This window comes from Chrysochloris asiatica, unplaced genomic scaffold (assembly GCF_000296735.1).
Source record: "Chrysochloris asiatica unplaced genomic scaffold, ChrAsi1.0 scaffold00364, whole genome shotgun sequence".
Lineage (NCBI taxonomy): Eukaryota > Metazoa > Chordata > Mammalia > Afrosoricida > Chrysochloridae > Chrysochloris > Chrysochloris asiatica.
This window is the reverse complement of record NW_006408882.1, coordinates 239,656-253,356: the sequence shown is the minus strand read 5'-3', so window position 1 is coordinate 253,356 and position 13,701 is coordinate 239,656.

Sequence of the window (13,701 nt, the reverse complement as noted above, 5' to 3'; positions counted from 1 at the left end):
GTTCTGCTGTGCATAGGGTCGCTATGAGTTGGTACTGACTTGATGGCACCTAACAACAATAACAACATCAACTTCAGGGTATGCATTGATCCCTGCATCACAAAGTCCTGTTGTTCTAAGGTTGAGCATGAATCACTATTTACCTCTGTCCCATTTATCCCATGCAAACCTGTCTCACTGTTCCCATATCTACCTTGTTCTTCCACCCCCTCTCCCTTCTTCTGTACTTCCCTCCCCAACACCAGAACAATGATGTATCACCCATACCCTGTGCTCTACCATCACCTACCTCTACCTCCCCAAATCCCCCACTCCAACTCCACTTGTAACCAACAAATAATTTATTATTTTTTTTTTTTCAATTTTAGTATTGGTATCTTTTTGTAAGCTTTTACAAAATGGTCTTATGCAATATTTGTTCTTTTGTAACTGACTGATTTAACTCAGCATAATGTACTCAAGGTTCATCCATGTTATGCGGTGCATTGCAGCTTCCTTATTATTCTTCAAGGTAACATAATATTCCATTGTGTGTATATACCAAGTTTGTTTATCCATTCTCTCTTTGATGGGTACTTAGGTTGTCTCCATCTTTTTACTATTGTGAATAGTGCTGCCATGAACATTGTTGTGCATATATCTACAAATGTTATGGCTCATATTTATTGTGAATATATACCAAGTAGAGGAATTGCTGGGTCATATAGTGTTTCTATTTCCAGCTTTTTGAAGAAGTGTCATAATTTTCCAGAGTAGTTTGACCATTTTACATTCTCACAAGCAATGTAAGAGGGAAACAGTCTCTCCACAACCTCGCTAGCATTTTATTATTCTTTGCATTATTGAACTTTGCTGTTATTGTTGGTATGAGATGATATCTCATTGTTGTTTTGATTTGCATCTCTCTAGAAGAATTGATGCTTTTGAGTTTTGGGGTTGGAGGAGAATATTTAAAATGCCATGGGCTGCCAAAAGAACCAATAGATCAGTTTTGGAAGAAGTGCAGCCACAGTGCTCCTTGAAGGCCAAGATGGCCAAATTTCATCTCTCATCCTTTAGACATATTGTCAGAAGGAACCAGTCACAGGAGAAGGATATCATGTTTGATAAGGTGGAGGGTCAGAGAAAAAGAGGAAGACCCTCACGGAGATGGATTGGCCAAGTGGCAGCGTTGATGGACTCAAGCGTGGCCACAGTAGTAAGATTGGCCCAGGATCGGGCAGTGTTTCATTCTGCTTTGCATAAGGTCGCTATGAGTTGGTGCCAACTTGATGGCACCTAACCACAAAAATGGCATTCCAAAGAGAGGTGACCCAATGGAATATGGAAATCATCAGACAATAGCTTTGATATCCCATGAGAGTAAAGTTTTACTCAAGGTAACACAGAAATGGGTGTAAGCATACATTGACAGAACTTCCAGAGGTTCAAGCTGATTCAGAAGAGGCCATGGAAGGAGGGATATCATTGCTAATGTCCGATGGAGCAGTGAATTGGCTGAAAACAGAGAATACCAAAAAGATGTTTATTTGTGCTTTATTGACAACGCAAAGACTTTTGATTGTGTGGATCATGACAAACTATGGGCAACGTTGTAAGGTATGAGTATTCCTGAAAACTAAATTGTGCTCATGAGAAATCTTTACCTGGACCAAAGGTCAGTTGTTTGAACAGAACATGGGAACACTGAATGGTTTAAAATTAAGAAAGGTGTGTGACACTGTTGTATTTTTCACCATACTTATTTAACCTGTATGCTGAGCAAATAATCTGAGAATCTGTGTTATATGAAGTAAACCGTGGCATTCGGATTGGAGGAATACTCATTAACAATCTGCGATATGCAGGTGATACAACCTTGCTTGCTGAAAGTGAAGAGGATTTAAACTGTTTACTGATAAAGATCAAAGAGCACAGCCTCCAGTATGGATTGCATCTCAATGTAAAGAAAACGAAAATCCTCACCATTGGACCAATAAACAACATTCTTATCAATGGAGAAAAGATTGAAGTTGTCAAGGACTTCATTCTTCTTGGATCAACTATCAACACTCATGGAAGCAGCAGTCAAGAAATAAAGTTATGTATTGCTTTAGTCAAATGTGCTGCACAAGATCTTTTTAAAGTGTTGAAGAGCAAAGATGTCAGCTTGAGGACTAAGGTGCTCTTGATCCAAGCCAAGGTATTTTCAATAGCCTCATATGCATGCAGGAGGAATCATTAACATCCTCTGATATTCAGAAGAAATAACCTTGCTTGCTGGAAGGGAGTTTAAAATAGTCTTGCTTGCTGGAAGAGAATTTAAAATACTTACTGATGAAGATCAAAGACTACAGCTTTCATTATGGATTGCTCCTCAATATAGAGAAAGCAAAAATCCTCACCACTGGAACAATAAATAACATCATGCTAAAAAGAAAGTATTGAAGCTGTCAAAGACTTTATTTTATTTGAATCCACAATCAGCTCTCATGGAAGCAGCAGTCAAGAAATTAAAGGATGCATTGCATTAGGCAAATCTGCTTCAATAGACCTGTTTAACCTATTAAAGAGCAAAGATTTTGAGGGCTAATTTGCACCTGACCCAAGCGATGATATTTTCCATTACCTCATATGCATGTGAAATTTGCATGATGACCAAGGAAGACATTAGAAAAATCCAAGCATTTGAATTATGGTATTGAAGAAGAGTACTGAAAGTACCCTGGACTTCTAAAACAAACGGAAGTACAACCCGAATGCTCCTTAGAAGCAAGTATGGAGGAACTTGGTCCCTCATTCTTTGGACATGTTATTAGAAGAGACCAGTCCCTGGAGAGTATAATCATGCTTGATAAAGTGCAGGGGCAATTAAAAAGAGGATGTCTCCAGCAAGATGGATTGACACAAGGCAGCAACAATGGGCTCAAACATAGCAATAATTGTGAGGATAGCACAGGACTAGGCAATGTTTCTTTCTGTTGGTCACAAGATCATTGAGTAAGAACCTACTTGATTTCACCTAACAACAAGAAAATGTATTAAAAAGCATGCACAAAAAAAGCAAGTAATACAAATATAAAGCGTTAAAAGATTTAAGGTAATTTCAATATCACCTGTAAATAATGAAGAAAGCAGTTATAAGAAAAAATCTTGTTTGAGATTAAAGATAAATCTTGGGTTCAGGGAACTTCTAAAAGTAAAGGAAAAATGGTAATATACTGAAAATATTGACACAATAGTCAGAATGAGCATTTTAATTTACATATGAGTTCCAACAGTCATTTTATCTGACCTATACATTTTGACAAAGTGAATTAATCCCTCTTATTCAACACACTTCCTTCACTTGGTTTCTAAGAGCACATACATCCCCTTCTCACCTAGCTCACAGGTTCCTCCTTTCCAGTACCCTTTGTTAATCCTCCTCTTCATCAGACTTTGTAATACTGTAGTGTCCCACAATTGGTCCTATGCCCTTACCTTACACATTCTTAATCCTGTGGAGGTCTTACCTAGGCTGGTGACTTTCAAAATAAGCTAACCCCCAAATATATATTTTCAATCCGGACCTTTCACCTGCTCTTGCCCAACATTTCTGATGTATGATTTTAGATAAGCTTAACCTCAAAAACGAAACTTGTAGGTATTCCCCATGAAATCACCTTTACCCTCTTTTATTGTATCACACTTGAGGGAAATTCCATCCTCACATTTGCTTATCCAAACAGTTTTGAGTCATCCTTGGTTCTCTTATAATTCCATCCAAAAATCCTTTTGCTTTACCTTCAGATAATTTACAGAATTTGATGACTTTATATATGTCCACTATTAGCAACCTGGTCTGAGCTACTATGAGTGCTTAATGAATTAGCACAAAAATTTCTTAACTGGTTAGCCCATGTTTGTACTCATTTCCCTAAGTGTATTTTCTCTACACAGAAACATAGTGAATCTTTTGAACCTTAGGCCAGATAATACTGGTTCTCTGCTCAGAACTTTGCAATAGCTTTTAACTGTACTCAGAGTAAAAGTCAGCATTCTTAATATTGTCTTCCAGGTTCTGTATTATCTAGTTTCCTCTTTTATGAAACCCCGGACCTTATTTTTATACTAGCCCCAGCCGCACCAGAGTTTCTGGGTAATGAAATTTGTTAATGTGCTTTGTTGTTAAACACAAGTTTAGCAACAAAGTATACTGACTATTTCCACTACCCAGGAAAGGAACTCTGGGGGTGGGGGTGGGGGGGAAGTGTACAAAAATAAGGTCAGAGAATTAATGGAAAAGGAAAGTACATCATATAGAACCTGGAAGACATTTTGTGTAGTGCAGGTTTGGCACCACATACTGCTAGCCACAAGGTTGATGGTTCAAATCCACCAGCCTCTCCTTGGAAATCCTATACAGGGTCGCTATGAGTCAGTACAGACTCAAAGGTACTTAACAACAACAATATCAACAGGGCAAACATTGTAATACTACCTTCAAGTTTGGTGGTTCAAACCCACCAGTTTCTCCTCAAAAACCCTATACAAGGTTGCTATAAGTGAGAACCAACTTGACACTTAATTACAATAGGATCTTAAGAAATGTCCAAATGATACTTTAAACAAAGTAATAAAGTAGACAATCTGCCTCTGGTTGATACAACAGAAAATATATCTATGAAAACCAAACTCAGTAACTATTGATTTTAATTTAATTGCAAAAACAAGGCACAAAAAAATTCTCAAATCAAATTTTTTTTGCAAATGTAATCTATCTAAAGGCATGAGCATGTGACTTGTTATTTTAAAACAATACAAGAGGAATCTTTTACCAAATATTTGAGTATAATTATGGTATTTTTTTCAATATGGAATGACTTTACTCCAGTGTTTTCTTTCTTTTTTTTCAGTTGTCATCAAATCAATTTTGGCTCATGGTGACCCTATGTGTGCAGAGTAGAACTGAGCTCCATAGGGTTTTCAAGGTTGTGACCTATCAGAAACAGATCATTAAGCTTGTCTTCTGGGTCATCTCTGGATACGTTCAAACTGTTAGCTTTTTGGTTAATAGTCAAGCGCTTCCTCAAAAACAACTAAATTCTGGCTCAGGTTGGGAATATATGCAATATTTCAGTATTCACACATGTTGTATGAGGTTTGATTTAAGCAATAACAGAGACAGCATCCCCAATACTCAAATAAATGTTTGGGAACTAAATAAAATGTTCAAACCTCGATTTGCAATATTGATGGATTCTATGGACAAAATACTGAAAAATGCACAAAGTCTCAAAAGAAGGTGGAAAAAATACACAGTCACTGTATCAAAAGGAATGGTCAGTGTTCAAGTTCAACCATTTCAGGAGGTAGCATATGATCAACAGCCATTGTTACTGAAGGAAGAAGTCCAAGGTGCACTGAAGGCATTGACTAAGGACAAAACTATGGGAACTGACGGAATACAATTTGAAATCTTTCAACAAACTGATGCAGCAATGGAGACACTCACTCATATATGCCACGGAATTTGGGAGACAGCTACCAGGTCAACAACCAGGCCACAGTTGTGTCTATTCAAACAGGGATGATCCAACAAAATGTAGACATCGTAGGACAATAACATTAATATCTCATGCAAATACAATTTTGCTAAAGATAATTAAAAAATGGTTGCCACATTACTTTGGCAGGGAACTGCCAGAGGTTCAAGTCGGATTCAGATGAGGATGTGGAGCGAAGGAATCTATCAACATTCATGGAAGCAGCAGTCATAAAATAAAATGACATAGGCAAAATATGCTGCATCAGACTCCTTTGAAATGTTCAAGAGCAAAGATATCATCTTGAGGACTAAGGTGTGCCTGACTCAAGCCATAGTATTTTCAGTAGTCTCCTATGCATGTGAAAGTTGCATAATGAATAAAGAAGATCCTGTAAAGGAATTGATGCATTTGAGTAATGGTGTTGGAGGAGAATATTAGAAGTACCATGGAATGCCAAAAGAACAAACAAATCTGTGTTTGTTTGAATGAAATACAGTCAGAATGTTCCTTAGAAGCTAGGATAGCCACACTATGTCTATTATACTTCAGACATATTATTATGAGGGACCAGTCTCTCTAAAGAAGGTTATTATGCATAGTAAAGAAAACCCTATGAGACTGTTATATTGTTACATGGGTTAATGATGAATCCAAATAGACTCTAGCACATAACTATTCTAAGAAACTGCTTGTCATCCTTTATTGTTATATGTAATATTGATCTTCTTCCCTTTGCTTTCATAAAATCACTTTGTTAAACAGATCTTCATGTATACACATGAGATGAAATAGTTAATTAGGAACAAGGTTCCTAATCATGTTTTAAAGATAAAGGAACCCACGTGGCCCAGTATGTAAGGGGCTGGGTTGTTAACTGCAGGTTGTGGTTCAAACCCATCAGTCACTCTGGCAGTGTAAGATGAGACTATCTGCTTCTGTAAAGATTTTCCATTTCAGAAACCCTAAGGAATTGTTCTACTCTGTCCTTTAGGGTTGCGATGAGCCAGAATCAACTGGACAGCCTTGGGTTTGGTTTTCTAGACCTTAAAAGACAACGGAAAAAAATAACATCCATCTTTCCTCTCAGCAATCACTTTAAGAAGTTAAGGTTGCTCATTGTATTTGTATTTTACTAAAATAGCAAAAATGTGAAAAATTTCTCCTCCTGTGAGTTCTTTGTAACACCCCAGGAAAAGTTAAGAAGTAAGTCAAAAAGTTTCTTAGGGGTTGGTTTGCTATTTTATATGTGAATTTATATTTCAGTGAAATTAAATCCTACAAATTTGATGATTTTGCAAGGATAGATATTTTTATGATAGTCTATTAAAGTTATTTGTGAATATTGACTATTTTTTTAAAAAAAGAAAAGTTATTGTGTTTCCAGAAAATACTTCACAATCAAGTTTTGAAATCAACAGTACTTTTAGTTGCTAGCAAAAATTTTACAACTTGAGCTGTTACTGACTTTATCTGATGCTATAGAGTTTAGAATGCAAATGGTTATTGTTAGGTGTCACTGAGTCAGAATAGGCTCATAGTGACCTTATGCATAACAGCACAAAACACTGCTTGGTCCTGTGTCAACCTCACAGTCATTGCTTGAGCCCATTGCTATCATCACTATGTCAGTGGGGTCTTCCTGGTTAGGCTGATCCGCTACTTTACTAAGCATGATGTCTTTTTCTAGGGACTGGCCCCTCCTGACAATATGTTCGACGTATGAGACACTGGCTTCTAAAGAGCATTCTGGCTGTACTACTTCCAACATAGATTTGTTTGCTCTTTTGGCAGTCCATGGTACTTTTAATATTCTCCTCCAACATCATAAGTCAACGCATCAATTCTTCTCTGGTCTCCTTTGCTCATTGTCCAACTTTCACAAGCTTGTGAGGCTACTGAAAATATCATGACTTGGGGTCAGGAGGACATCTTTGCTTTTGACAACTTTAAGGAATTCTTGTGCAAATATGCCTAATGCAATATGTTGTTTGATTTCTTGATGGCTGCTTCAATGAATGTTGATTGTTGAACTGAGCAAAATGAAGTCTGTGACAACTTCAGTCTTTTATTCATGTACTTTGATGCTATTTGTTGGTATAGCAGTGAGGAATTTTGTTCCCTTTACTTTGAGGTGCAACCATACGGAAGGTTGTAGTATTTGATCTTAGTCAATAAGCATTGTAAGTCCTCTCCATTTTCAGCAAGCACGATTGTATCACCTGGCCTGGAGGCAGGTTGTCCATTTGGTTATTTAAATGATTATATAGTCCTGAGTGTGTTTGTGTTTTGTGTACATGCCCTTCCCAAAATAAAAACAAAAACAAAAATAAAATAGAGGGAATAGAAGCAAATGCTGTTGAATGATGATGCATGGAGGAAATTGTAATCATTGCAATGAAATGATGTGTAAAACTGACATTCTTCCATGTAAAGTATCACTCAATTCACAATTAAAACTTAAAAAGACAAAAGATTATATCATCTTCCTATTGTAAGTTGTTAATGAGTCTTCCTTTAATCATAATGTCATGTTCTTTTACACATAATTCAGTTTCTCAGATTATTTGCTCAGCATACAGATTGAATAAATTTGGTAAAAGAATAAAACCCTGGAGCACAGCTTTCCTAATATTAAGCCAGTGTTCCCTCCCTAGTTCTGCTCAAGCAAGAGACTCTTGATCTATGTGTCTCATGAGCACAATTAAGTGTTTCATAATACTCATTCTCTGCAATATAGGATGTAGCTTGTCATGATACCACCATTGAAAGCCTTTGTGTAGTCAATAAAGAATAGGTAAACATCTTTCTGGTATTCTCTGCTTTCAGCCAAAATCCATCTGATGTTTGAGTCCTGCTTAAACCTCTGGTAGTTCCTTGTCATTGTGCAGTTGCAACCATTTTGAGAGCTCGTAGAAGGGTATTTCAACATCGTCATTTTTCCTCTCACGCAGTACTACTAGAGACTATTAAAATGATCTCAACATCACTGGAAAACTTGAAAATTTTAAATATAGAAATAATTTCTCCTCTAACCATTTTTAAGAAGATGGGAATCTCCAAGCAATAAGTAGGGGCTTCTGAAGGGGCTTGTTGTTACTGTTGTTAAGTGCCTTTGAGTTAGTTTGGACACACAGTTACCTTTATGGGGGTTTCTGAAGTGTGGCTGATGAGTTTGAACCACTAACCTTGTGGTTCAAACATACCTGAGGTCCAGTGCATCATCCCACAGCATTACACTAGGATTCCCTCAAGGGGCTCAATTGATTAAAACCAATAAAGAGTACTATAAATCTTATTCTGAATAAAATTGTGTGTTCTGGGTGATTATCACATAAATAAATCACATGCCTGATTGTTAGAATAAAATATAAACAAAAGTTTGACAAAATTAAAATACTTCTATCCTTTATAATTTCTTTGTTAATCATTATGACAAATGGATTCATTATTTGGATCAGATGAACACATTTCCAGCATAAATTCTTATTGACCTAATCTAATCAACTTTCATGACGAGACAGGGTTTAGTTCTAATGAATATTTATGCCCTGCACAATCTCACAGGGTGACTATGTCATTAGTGAGATCATGTAACTTCCTTTGACTTCCAGGATAAATGTCAATAAAAGTTACAGCTCCATGAAATTGGAAGGCACATTTACTACTTTCCTTGAGGTGATGTGTAAGAGGTCATTTGGAGAGAGCTGTAGCACTGCAGTGGCCTAAAGAAAACGACCACTTAATTCAAACAACGTATGAAAGTTTGGGCTGCCCTTCCATGAGAGCACATCAATGTCATTGAAACTGAAAACTGAGCATGTTATAATAAAGAAAACCCTTTGTGGCCTAAGGAAGAAAGTGGTAATAGAAATACAAGGGTTGAGGGCAAAGAAGACTGCTATATGTGACCCTAATTTACTATCAGTTGCCACTACTTTGAACCTAAACTCCCAATATTCTATTTCTAGTAGGCTAGCTTTATTGCTTTCTCTGCTTGATCTGAACCTGATTTCCTATAAGCTATCTTTCTTTATATAGAAAGAACCATGGCATTCTTTCAACTTTTCATGTTCTTGATGAAATAGAATTGTCAGTTAGAAAATCAGCTTCTTGATCCCCATCAATTTATTTAATAGACCCAAGTCTTAGATATTGTTGTTGTTAGGTGTCCTTGAGTCAGTTCCTACTCATAGCTACCATATGCACAATAGAATAAAACATTGCCTGGTTCTGTGCCACTCTCACAATCGCTGTTAAACTTGAGCCCATTGCTGCTGCCACTGTGCCAATCCATTTTGTTGGAGTTCTCCCTTTTTCACTGATCCTCCACTTTAGCAAACACAATATCCTTCTCTAGGAACTGATACCTCCTGATAATATGTCCGAAGTATGAGAGAAAATCTGACCATCCTGGCATCTAAAGAGCATTCTGGCTGTACTTCTTTCAACACAGTTTTTGTTGTTGTTGTTGTTGTTGTTGTTCTTCTAGCAGTCCTTGGTACATTTAATATTTTCTCCAACACCATAACTCAATTGTATGTTATATGGTCTTCCTTATTCATTGTCCAACTTTCACATGCATTTCGAAGCTATTGAAAATAGATTGTATTTTTCCAAATAAAATCCTTGAAAGTAGGATTTGCACAGAGATGGTATATTGGCTATTGCACCCAAAAGGCACTTATGAAGGAGTGAGGCAGGCAGAAAAAAAGAGAGAGTGTGAATATTGTTTTCTCACAATGGATGAGCATTACCTCCAACAATGTTAACTTCTTAGCTCTATCAGGTTGCACCTGGGTGCAGGTCCTGGAGAAAACCCACAGGCAGAGAGAAAACAGGCAAGAATGGGCCCTTGTGCTGAGAAACTATCAGCAAGCTGGGAAATGTCTCAGACCTGGAAGAACTCTGTTAATTGCTGTTACTTCTGATTCATAGGAATACTGCATGCAACATAATGAAACACTGCCTGTTTCCACACCATTCTCACAAACGTTGCCATAATAAAGCCCGTTTTGTTGCCACTGGGTCAATCTATCCTGTGGGTGTTCTTCCTTTTTCACGTCGACCCTGCACTTCACAAAGCATGATGTCCCTCTCCAGGGACGTGTATGGGTAGATAAAGTCTCACCATCCTCACGTCTAAGGAACATTCTGTTTATGCTTCTTCCAACAGAGATGTGTTATTTGGAAATGCACGATACATTCAATATACTTCTCTGAGATCATAATTCAAATGCATCGATTATTCTCTGGTCTTCCTCATTCATTGTTGAACTTTCACATTGTCTCTTCCCACAGTTTCAGTACATTTGATTGTTGTGTATTTCATCTGGTGAGGTTCACATTTATAGTCACCTTTTACATTGCTGAAAAAAAGGTATTTGCAACAAATAAGCTGTTAGTCTTGCAAAATTTTATCATAAGAATTCTAGAATCCTTTCTGTCACCAAAGCCTTTTTTTCCCAAATATTGATCTTTGTTTCTTTTAAATTACAAACACCATTAATTGCCAATGCATATTGATAGCATGTTTGATCAATTTCAGACTCAAAAAGTTGATAGAATGCTTAATTTCATCATCACTAACTTTAGTGGTTGGTTCGCTTATTTGAATAATTAACCAGTCTTCCTTCCTAAGATAATACCACATTGTTAGTCTCTTAACATAGATAGCATTGTACATCAAGATCTTCCAATGTTCTTTTTGATAGTGAATTCTGTCATCGCTCTTCAATTTGTCATTCCTGGCATAGAAAATCTTATGATTGTCTGATTCAAAATGGGCATTTCCAATCCATTCCTCTCACTAATACCTAAAATATGGATCTTTATGCATTTTATTTGCATAGATTCATTCTTTGTACATTCCACATTCCAATTATTAATGGGTGCTTGCGGCTGTTTCTTCCAATGTTGATTTGTGCACCATCAGCAGATGAAGGTCCCAGAAGCTTTGCTCTATTCACATCACTATGGTTAACTTAATTTTGAGGAGGCAGCTCTTCCCCAGTAGAATTTTGAATGCCTTCCAGCCTGAGGGGTTCCTTTCCTGGTACTGTACTTGACAATATTAAGCTACTATTTATAAGGGTTTTAGTGGCTAGCCAATCAGAAGTGATATGCTTCTCTTTTTTCCTAGTCAATCTTGGTTTGGAAGCTCCACTAAGATCTGCCTGTCGTGCATGACCCTGCTAGTATTTCAATTACTGGGGGCATAGATTCCAGACTTACAGCAACATACAAGTTATCACATTATGACAAACGGACAGAAGACTGGTGGCTTTTGTTCACAGTAAAGTTCAAACATGACTGTAAGAGTAATATGTCAGTCGCATTGTAATTAGCAAAAATAAAACAAACTGTGTTTTATCCTTAACACACATTGCTTTTCCTTTAATAGCTCTATGTTACTCTTTGCTTTAATTATCTGATCTCTAGTGTGGAGCGATTACAACAATTGTGAGGATGGTACAGGACTAGGTAGTTCTCTGTTATGCATAGTGTTGAACTGATCCAATTATTAGTATATTAAGGAGCTGTGGTAGCATAGTGGTTACGAAGTGGGCCTCAGGGTCATCAGTTCGAAACTACCAGCTGTTCCGCGGGAGAAAGATGAGGCTTTCTGCTCCTGTAAAGATTTACAGCCTCGGAAACCCTGTACAGGGTTGCTATGAGTCAGAACCGACTCCATGGCACATAACAACAACAACAATGTCCTCAAGTTTCATCCATGGTATGCAGTGGCTTGTAGCTTCCTTGTTGTTTTTCAAGATAGCATAGTTGTTTCTCTGGGTAAGGTCTCACTCTCCGCTCTTCTCCCTTGATGGTCCCAGGGACCACAGCTCCTGGACTGCAAAGTCAACCACTCCTCTCCTTTTGCTACAAAACTTCTACTTTTACATTTCCAACCCTCACAGTCAGTCTTGACAGTAATTATTCACTATTGTACCACAAGAGTCCTGCCCAGACAGATTGGATACCACTCAGTGGAAATTATACATTCCTCTGAGCCCTCTGAATCTAGGCTCCCTCTTGAAAGCTTGTAAGCCAGTCACTTCTTGTCTTTGTTGCCCCCCATTTTGGGTAGCCAATGTCCAAGTTGCCCATCCCTGTCTACCCTGTGTATTGAGGGGGTGGGAATGATCCTCGCTCTAAAGATTTGTTCCCTCTTTTGAGCTACTGCATCCATAGGTGAAGGTCAAATTCATCAAATTGTATCAGAATATACTTTTTTTCCTCTTCTTTCTTCTTCTAACGAATTCTGATCATTCAGCCATTGAAGCTGGGTCAAGCGGGTATTATCTGGAAGTGTGGGTGTTCTTGTGCTTATGCCTTCACTTCTTACCAGCTGAACGCTTCATGCTCTACTCTAGTCCTCTGTGGCTATGCCACTGACTCTGGGCCCAAGAGTCCCCAGGTCTTGCCACACTGCTGGCCAACCAGGTCTCCATCTGGGTTCACAGGAGTCTATTGAATGTGGTTGGACTTAGCTTCCAGCTTCATTGCTGTTTTTCCCTCACTTCCCCTTATTGGGAACCAACGTGGTCACCAGTCAGAGCGCATGTTTGCTCATGTATTCCCCTTGAGTCTTAGTCTTGGAAGGGGGTTTGCCCTGAGGGGACCTGACCACTTGCCTTGATGTCTCCTGGGCAAGCAACTTGCTTGTTCTTGTGGTAGTCAGTCGGAATGCCATTTTGATTTATTTTTCCTGTCGGTCTTTCTGTCAAGAAGTCTCTTCTGTTCTTCTAGCTGCTTCAGGCTGGTCTACTTGTCTTTTCAAGTGGAAATTTTCCACCTCAGAGAATTCTAGATGGGGTTCAGGATTCCACCTATGGTCTTATGCAATGCAGAGGACCCGCAGGAAGCCTGCTTCATTGGGTAAGTTGTAGCCCCATTTAGGTATTCCAATCAGTTATAAGCTTTTTATGGTGATATTTCTGGCTATTCCTTTCTCTCCCTCAAGTGTTTATTTTACAGTGATACACAAGGGATACCAAGATTCAAAAGACAGCCAAGCATCTTAACATTATTTCCACCGTTTTACCCATGTAAACCATGTTTCAATCCCTGTATCCCAGAGTCCTGTTTTTCCGAGGTTGTACATACATCATTATTTACCTTTGTCCCACTTAACCCATGCAAGCCTGCCTAACTGTTCTCCCATCTGACTTGTTCTTCCATTCACCTCCCC